The 6,881-nt window shown below is 34.7% G+C and overlaps 1 long non-coding RNA gene across 1 annotated transcript; it reads right to left on the bottom strand.

Moving 5' to 3' along the window:
- Window positions 1-2,821: 2,821 nt before the first annotated feature.
- LOC114307576 (uncharacterized) lies at window positions 2,822-5,563 on the bottom strand. The gene is made up of 3 exons (XR_014339992.1): window positions 5,436-5,563; window positions 5,226-5,305; window positions 2,822-3,711 (listed from the first exon to the last, which is right to left on the bottom strand). It is a non-coding gene; the product is annotated as an uncharacterized LOC114307576 (long non-coding RNA).
- Window positions 5,564-6,881: the final 1,318 nt, after the last annotated feature.

Genomic DNA, 6,881 nt, shown 5'->3' with positions numbered 1-6,881 from the left:
AGCGAAAAAATTGCGCAATGTCACCACTAAGCTTTCATAACCCCACCCATTACCTTCCTCAAATGTCTTGATCACCACCTCCTCCCTTTCACTAGCTCCACCATTAACCAATACTTCGGCATATGATTTCCTTCCTCCCTGAAATTGAATCTGCTGCCCTTGCAGTTGATTTTGTATCCTCTGCCCGCCTTCTTTCATACCTATCCTCCTCCGCTCCCTCGGATCAAAACTTTGGGTCTTTTGAAACTCTGCTTTTTTCACCTGCAAAGCCCTATTATCACACCACAAACCATCTGTCTTCTGTATTGCTACCTCTGCAGCCACCTCGCAATCATATCTCACAAAGCCAAATCTAGATCTTGTTGCTTGTCTCCTTTTCCTTGGGATGAACACATCTTTAACGATTCCAAACTTACTGAAAAGGTTGAACAATCCTTTGGGATCCATTGACTCTGGGATATGATCCACGAAAATGGTGATTAACCCTTGCTCCGATCGATATCCTCGCTGCCAAATCGTGCTCTTTCTCCTTCGTAGTACTGGGTTCCATCCACCTTCTCTCTCTTCCATATTAGCCCGTCTAACACTCTTTCTCGTTCTCCAACCAAGCTAAAATGTCTCAGTTTCACAAAGCACCCTTAAGCTGATCAATGAAGAGGGAGTTAAAGAACAAAATGCAAACAGGAAACTCACGCTTGACTCTTTCTTTATTTGTTAACAGTATATTATACCGAAAATGCTTATAACATCTCGAAACATTTTGATTATATGGTAAGTAAATGGAAAGAGATTTATGAATAATTATGCTTAAAATATTTTGAAACATCATTTGTAAATTGGGTTAAGCTTCTTTTTTGTTCACGTATCAACGTGAGAGAATATGTTGTTAATCCAACACATTTCCCATTTCAATAACCCAAACAATTCACTTTTGAGAATTCACACCATATAATATTCGTATAAAAAATAAGATGATCGGATATTAACACATATATGTTTGAATCAAATTTGTATTACAAAAAAAATAAATTGTTATTCTTGAAATTATATTTGTCGTTCATTTTTTTAAAACAAATATGATTTAAACATATAGTTATTGATATCCAATTATCTTAATTTTTTGTATGAATATTCTACTTAACGAGTTAAAAAAATTGAACGATTTGGATTGCTAAAATCTGTTCCAAAATGGGTCTACCAAACTCAAAGACTTTCTCGAGTTAAGATGACAACTTGAGAGAAGTCAAATCCTTCTAAATTTGCCTCAACGACATGAAGTATTATATGTTATTTGTTGATTTGTTTAGAAATCAATCAATTAAAACCTAACCTCCTACCACCTACCACATTGCTAGCCAAAAAAAAAAAAACCTCATACCACATCAGTTTGGGCAAATGTAGGGATAAAATTTTAGGGTATCTAACTTTAAATTATACTTATGGTTCTTATAGTTTTCTTCTTGCATCAATTTGGTTATTGTAATATGAATTGTATTAATTTTGTGTTCTAGTTTTTTTTTTTTTTTTGGAAAAATTATTAGAAAGGCCTATATAGGAATCAATTACTTCAATTAGTCCCATGAATTTTCTAATATATTGATAGGTTTTGTTTGTTTTGACAACTTTACCGTGAGATCTTATTTTAAATTCTGGTATGATTTGCTAGACATTTATACCCTTCCTCATTGAGGGACTTTATCTTCAGAAAGTTTGATCCAATTTTTAGACTACATTTCCGTCACTTCAACGTAACACTCTAAAAAAAAACTCATTAGTATACTTTTTTCCTAACGTAACATTCCGATGTAACATACTAAAAAACTCCTTAGTGTACGACATAATACACTAAAAACTCCTTCATGTACTTTTTCCAAACGTAATACTCCAATGTAACACTCCAATACTAAAAACTCGTTAGTATACTTTCCCAAACGTAACACATGAACACTCGAACACTAAAATATAACACTCCAAGATAACAGTCCAACGAAACACCTTAGTGTACTTTTCTCAAACATAACACTTCAATGAAACTTTCCAAATGTAACACTACAATCTGGCGGGCAAATGAGTCATTCCACATCTAAAAGGATTAAATAGATTACAAAAAAATAAAAATAAAAATACAAGATTATATGGATCACAAATCCAAAATATAGAAATTATTAATCAATTATCTTTTAATTTAATTGATAATACATATTAAAAAATTAGACAAAATTCCACATTTCGTGTATATATTTTTATTCTATTTGTAGATAATTGTGGAAGGGGTTGGTGAATGGATCCCATGATCTCCTCCACCACTTTAGTATTTATTTGTCATGATTTTTGAACATGCATTCCTTTTTCGACCGAGCATTACCATGCGGTCCATTCATCATGTATGCATACTTTCTTTGGTTTGGATTCTCTTCAACCTGTGAGTATACACTGCAGGAAATTTAACTTTTAGTGGCGTTTAAAAAACGCCTCTATAAGTGTCAAAAACGCCGCCAATTCTTTTTGTGACGCTTATTACCAAACGCCGAGGACGCGGCCGTCGCTATAGCTTTATGGCGTTTCAAAAACGTCGTGATATTAAAAACGCCGCCAAATGTCCTACTAAATACATGATGACGTCACTTACAATATTTAGCGACGTTTTGAAAAAACGCCGTCATATATTTTTCAAAAAATAACCGTTAATATGTGGGATTTAAGAGGCGTTTGTAGAAACGCCGTCATATCCTCCTCTTTTTTTTTAAAAAAAAAATTATGCTAATTTTATTTGATTAAACTAAAAAAATACAAATCATTCCAAATATAAATAACACCCAGCTCATTAACCCAAATTGTTGATCATTTTAATTCCATTTTATCCACATAATTTCCCATTTAGCGCAATTAAGCAACAAATTTACAACCCTAGACTTCATATCAAATAAAAAAAGGCATTCAACCACAATGGTCAATTGCTCTTCTTCTTCCTGCTAATCATACTCCCTCCAGGAGTAAATCAGAAAGAAAACCCATGAAAGTGCTAACACAAAATCACCAACTAACTGCCTTGGCCAATCTCAAGCCAAATTGTCGAGTCTCCTCTCAAAATACACCCTCCAGAGGGCCATTGAGACATGAAGAAGAACACAACCTTTGGCAAAGAAACTCTGAAACGCCCTGTCCTCAACAAAAGCTACCATGAACAGCAGTAACCCAATCACAAATAGAAGCAACCCGGCAAACGAATCAGATATTTGTATCAACAACTGGTCGTGTGGTGTTGATCCCATAAGCTTTTGAGTTGTTTCGGTACCATGGCCGAAAACACAGATTTCTTTGAGATAAAACATTATCAGAGCACCATAGATTAGAGTAATAGCTGAATGGAGCATACAGATTGTGAAGAATCGATCAAAAGCTAAAAGCCCTATCTTGTGAAGTAAATTTCTATAAACCCAGTATCATTTACAGTATTGATTCCCTAAAATTGGGATTGAAAAACATATCCCCAAAAAAAAGAAAAGAAATTAAAACTTTAATCCCAAACTTGTAAGCCAATTTCCAGCTCCAAAGTCCAAACCCTACCAAAAATATACATAGCAAATAGTTGGTCATTAAGAGAAATTACTATAAACCCAGTATGGTTTACAATGTTGATGATCTGGAAACTGTGATTGGAAGTGGAAACTCCAAGCTTAGATCAGGGTCTTCATAGGCATTGCTCTCATCCTGAAAACCCCCAAAATTCAACTATTTATAGAGTGAATTATATTGGTTATGAAAATCTAAACCCTAGCTCAATTCACAACCCTGATGATCTCAACTTGGGTTTGGGGATTGAAACCCTAAAACCCTAGATCAAGGTATTGAGATCTCCTTCTCATCCTCAAAACCTTAAAAATTTGAACAATTTATAGGGTGAACTGTTTGGTGGGGAAAGTGAATCGATAAAATCGTACACAAATAAAAATTGATTTATAGTTTCGATGCGAAGATGGATATAGAGATAAGAGAGTCAGGTGGGGAGAGAGCATGTGATATGAAATTGGGGAATGTATGTAGATATTTAAACCCTAACCCTAGGTCCACGGGGACGAAGGTTGGTGACAGTTGTGTTACATAGGGATAAAAAAATAATTCATTCATATAAAAATACAGATCACTATTATTCACCCTAACAGAGATACTAAGCTATAAGATTAAAGGTGCTTTAGCAATCAGAGCTAAAAGATTAAAGGTGCTTATAAAAACTAATGCTTTATGTTAGTACTATTACTTTGTTAGTTCTTCTTCTTCTTCTCCTTATTCTTCTTCTTCTCTTTCTTTGAAAGGTGAACCTATATTTAATAAGAGCAAGTATTGTAATTAATAAGATATGATATTTGTCAAAAAAGTTGATTAAATGATTACTCACCTCTTGGGATGTGACATTGGCCGAATAGTGGGATGACTACTAAGTGAATCCACAACCTATAATTCAATAAGAAGCTGAAGTTGTATATTAGCTCTAGGTAATTGAAAAAAAAAAAGCTTTTTAGCTCTGCTACCATAGAGTATTTAATTCAGTAAGTGGTTAAAACAAGAAGATGACTCACATTAGGATCGTGTTGCACATTAGAAGAAGCCGCAAATTAATAGTTATTACAAGACAATTGAAGACCGTTGTGCTGACATCCCAAAGGCCAAACATCTTGCCATTCGAATCAACACTGTTAGAACTGGAAGTGATCGCAAAATTGTTTATGACTAACACCCTCTTAAAATTTTCAAAACTTTGTGATCAATACAAGAAGTCCTTCCAGAAAATGTTATCAAACGGAGCAGTAATTGGTTTTGAAAGAAAAAATAATAATCATCAATTGAAAAATAAATAAATAAATTATAGCAGTTGGGCTTCTAAGAGTATAACCTGCCACCCGATTAAATTCCCAACCTTGATTTCAATATGCTACTTTGCTAAACAAATATATTTTTTGGCTGACTTTTCACTACATCTCTCATAAAGCGTGCGATCTCCACTTGGTCACCCTGGCCATAGAATTTAAAGCAACTTTTAAATTACAATAATTCTAGAGACACAACTCCAACCACGACCCTTACACATACCTGCATGTAGGGCATGTGGGGGATGTGGTTGGAATTGTGTTCCCTAAATTTCTCTTTAACATATTGAATTGAACGCTCTGAAAAATGAATTTGATGTATTTACATGAAAAATCAAACCAGACAAGAAAGCTCCTTACTCTGCTTTCTACTTCTCTAATTTCATCAGTTTCTGAACTGATAATAAACTGTTTCATGTCATTATCAATCAACTTGCATGCTGAGTCAAAGAAAAACAGAGAAATATGATTTTAAGTTGTTACTAATAAATAAATAAATAAGGAAACAACATATCTATAGTAAGAATTTTTTTTTTTATAAATGAGGCCAAAACTCTTTTAAATACTAACCATAAGCTATATTAATGGCTGTTTCCACCTTGTCCCCTGTAAGAACCCAAATCTGATTCCAGAAATAAAAAATTATTTGTTCAAAACCGATGCATACCTCATCCAATTTTTTCTCACGGAACTATTAATATCGTTAGGTTTTATTCTTGGCAACCCCGTTTGACAAAACTCCTTTCAGTTGTATTTTTTTCGCACTTTTATTTCAGTAAGGCTATGAGTGTTTAGATGCGAATCCAACCCGAATTGTGCTTTTCAGAGAAGGTACTGCCTATGTTGTCAAATCCGGAGACAAAACATTGTGTTGATTCAATTGTAATTTTTTGTGTTTTTGTTCTGTCCGCTCGAGCGGAGCCTTGTGAGCTCGAGCGTAGATTAGCAAGTCTCAGTATTTTGTCAGGGCAAGCAAAAAATACTAGTGGGTGTGATTTTACGCTCGAGCGGATTCTCCTACGCTCGAGCGCATCTCAGTTTGTTCGCACGCAGTTTTTGGTCAGTCCGCTCGAGCGAGCTGTGTTGAGCTCGAGCGGACCGCGCAATCCCAGATTTCCAGATTTGATTAAAGAGTTGGTTTTCTTCTGAATCTAGGATTGCTTTTGGTTCTCTATAAATACTTGGTTTTCTCTCAAAACTAAGTAATTGATAGGACTTCTCCAGATCTTATTTTTGGATCTTAAGGTTTATATCTGGAGAGATTTTGATAGTTTTCTTTGATGTTTTGATTGAGTCTTCAACTCATGTTCTAAAGAGAGTACATCAAAGGTTGTGTTTTGTTCTACAAAAGAGAGTGTTGTTCTTCAGTTGTGGATTCTGAAGAATTCGAGCCTGAAGCTGTGGTGGAATCCAGAGTGGCTCATCAGAAAGACAATTCCGTGGTGAAGATGGGGTTGGAAGAGGAACATAGAGGTTGGTTCAATTAGGCGTTGTGGATTCGCTAGGTAATTGAGAGTATACCTGTGTAATTCCTTTAAATCTTCTTAGTGGATTGTTCTTGTGGCTGTTGCCCGTGGTTTTTTTAATCACAGTTGGAGGTGTCCAATTGTGATTTTTTCCACGTTAAATCGTTGTGTCTCTTTGTCTTGATTGTTTGATTGTGATTGTTATATTCTGCTTAAAATTGATACATAATCACAAATCAACATCTAGGGGATTTCTAGATTTTTCAATTGGTATCAGAGCAAGTCGTTCTATTTTTTTTTTAAAAAAAATTCTTTTAGAACGAGATCTTGTTTGATTTGTGATAATGGATTCAACGAGATCGGTTAATGATGAATCCTCGGAGAGTGATAATGAAGAGCTTGCGCAAGCTTATGAGAAGTTGTATAAGGAGTCTCTTAAGTTATTCAAATTGAATGACAAACTCACAAAGAAACTCAAAGCATGTGAATGTGAGAATGTCAAACTTAAGGAGGAGATTTCCAAAGCCAGGATTAATGCCATCAAGGTAGC

Source organism: Camellia sinensis, chromosome 9, assembly GCF_055761805.1.
Source record: "Camellia sinensis isolate YWXY chromosome 9, ASM5576180v1, whole genome shotgun sequence".
Lineage (NCBI taxonomy): Eukaryota > Viridiplantae > Streptophyta > Magnoliopsida > Ericales > Theaceae > Camellia > Camellia sinensis.
This window is presented reverse-complemented; position numbering and strand designations above follow the sequence as displayed.